We start from the raw sequence: 2,598 nt of genomic DNA on the forward strand, positions 1-2,598 counted from the left end.
CACTGTCCTGCTCTCTCCCCATAGCCCTGCGACAATCCCCAAACTAATCCCACTGCCCCACTCTCTCTCCCCATAGCCCTGTGTCAATCCCCAAACTAATCCCACTGCCCCGCTCTCTCCCCATAGCCCTGAGTCAATCCTCAAACTAATCCCACTGCCCCGCTCTCTCCCATAGCCCTGTGTCAATCCCCAAACTAATCCCACTGCCCCGCGCTCTCTCCCCATAGCCCTGTGTCAATCCCCAAACTAATCCCACTGCCCCGCGCTCTCTCCCCATAGCCGTGTCAATCCCCAAACTAATCCCACTGCCCCGCGCTCTCCCCATAGCCCTGTGTCAATCCCCAAACTAATCCCCCTGCCCCACTCTCTCCCCATAGCCCTATATCGATCCCCAAACGAATCCCACTGCCCTGCTCTCACTCCCCATAGCCCCGTATCAATCCCCAAACTAATCCCACTGTCCCACGCTCTCTCCCCATAGCCCTGTATCCATCTCCAAACTAATCCCACTGCCCCACTCTCTCCCCATAGCCCTATATCGATCCCCAAACGAATCCCACTGCCCTGCTCTCTCTCCACATAGCCCTGTATCAATCCCCAAACTAATCCCACAGCCCCGCTCTCTCTCTCCACATAGCCCCGTATCAATCCCCAAACTAATCCCACTGCCCCGCTCTCTCTCACCATAGCCCTGTATCGATCCAAACTAATCCCACTGCCCCGCTCTCTCCCCATAGCCCTGTATCGATCCCCAAACTAATCCCACTGCCCTGCTCTGTCTCCCCATAGCCCTGTATCCATCCCCAAATTAATCCCACTGTCCCCACTCTCTCCCCATAGCCCTGTATCCATCCCCAAATTAATCCCACTGTCCCCACTCTCTCCCCATAGCCCTGTATCCATCCCCAAACTAATCCCACTGCCTCCCGCTCTCTCTCCCCATAGCCCTGTATCGATCCCCAAACTCATCCCACTGCCCTGCTCTCTCTCCCCCTAGCACTGTATCGATCCGCAAACTAATCCCACTGCCCCGCTCTCTCCCCATAGCCCTGTATTGATCCCCAAACTAATCCCACTGCCCCCGCTCTCTCTCCCCATAGCCCTGTATCCATCCCCAAACTAATCCCACTGCCCCCGCTCTCTCCCCATAGCCCTGTATCGATCCCCAAACTAACCCCACTGCCCCCCGCTCTCTCCCCATAGCCCTGTATCGATCCCCAAACTAACCCCACTGCCCCACTCTCTCCCCATAGCCCTGTATCAAACCCAAAACTAAATACACTGCCCCGCTCTCTCTCCCCAGAGCCCTGAATCAAAATCCACAAACTAATCCCACTGCCCCCACAGCACCCGCTCCCTCAGCACTGACCCTCCACAGCACCCACTCCCTCAGCACTGACCCTCCCACAGCGCCCACTCCCTCAGCACTGACCCTCCCACAGCGCCCGCTACCTCTGCACTGACCCTCCACAGCACCCGCTCCCTCAGCACTGACCCTCCACAGCACCCACTCCCTCAGCACTGACCCTCCACAGCACCCACTCCCTCAGCACTGACCCTCCACAGCACCCGCTCCCTCAGCACTGACCCACCCACAGGGCCCACTCCCTCAGCACTGACCCTCACACAGGGCCCACTCGCTCAGCACTGACCCTCCGACAGCGCCCACTCCCTCAGCACTGACCCTCCCACAGCGCCCACTCCCTCAGCACTGACCCTCCCACAGCGCCCGCTACCTCTGCACTGACCCTCCACAGCACCCGCTCCCTCAGCACTGACCCACCCACAGGGCCCACTCCCTCAGCACTGACCCTCACACAGGGCCCACTCGCTCAGCACTGACCCTCCGACAGAGCCCACTCCCTCAGCACTGACCCTCCCACAGCACCCACTCCCATAGCACTGACCCTCCCACAGCACCCACTCCCTCAGTGCTGACCCTCCCACAGCACCCATTCCCTCAGGACTGACCCTCCCACAGCACCCACTCCCTCAGTGCTGACCCTCCCACAGCACCCATTCCCTCAGCGCTGACCCCCCCAAGTGCCAGCTCCCTCAGCACTGACCCTCCCACAGCACCCACTCCCTCAGCACTGACCCTCCCACAGCGCCCACTCCCTCAGCACTGACCCTCCCACAGCGCCCACTCCCTCAGCACTGACCCTCCCACAGCACCCACTCCCTCAGCACTGACCCTCCCACAGCGCCCACTCCCTCAGCACTGACCCTCACACAGCACCCGCTCCCTCAGCACTGACCCTCCCACAGCGCCCGCTCCCTCAGCGCTGACCCTCCCACAGCGCCCGCTCCCTCAGCACTGACCCTCCCACAGCGCCCGCTCCCTCAGCACTGACCCTCCCACAGCGCCCGCTCCCTCAGCGCTGACCCTCCCACAGCGCCCGCTCCCTCAGCGCTGACCCTCCCACACCACCCACTCCCTCAGCACTGACCCTCCCACAGCGCCCACTCCCTCAGCACTTACCCTCCCACAGCACCCACTCCCTCACAACTGACCGTCCGACAGCACCCACTCCCTCAGCACTGACCCTCCCACAGCGCCCGCTCCCTCAGCACTGACCCTCCCACAGCGCCCGCTCC

The sequence above is a fragment of the Chiloscyllium plagiosum genome, unplaced genomic scaffold, assembly GCF_037043375.1.
Source record: "Chiloscyllium plagiosum isolate Xiang-an unplaced genomic scaffold, Cpla_swu_hap1 HiC_scaffold_51, whole genome shotgun sequence".
Classification (NCBI taxonomy): domain Eukaryota; kingdom Metazoa; phylum Chordata; class Chondrichthyes; order Orectolobiformes; family Hemiscylliidae; genus Chiloscyllium; species Chiloscyllium plagiosum.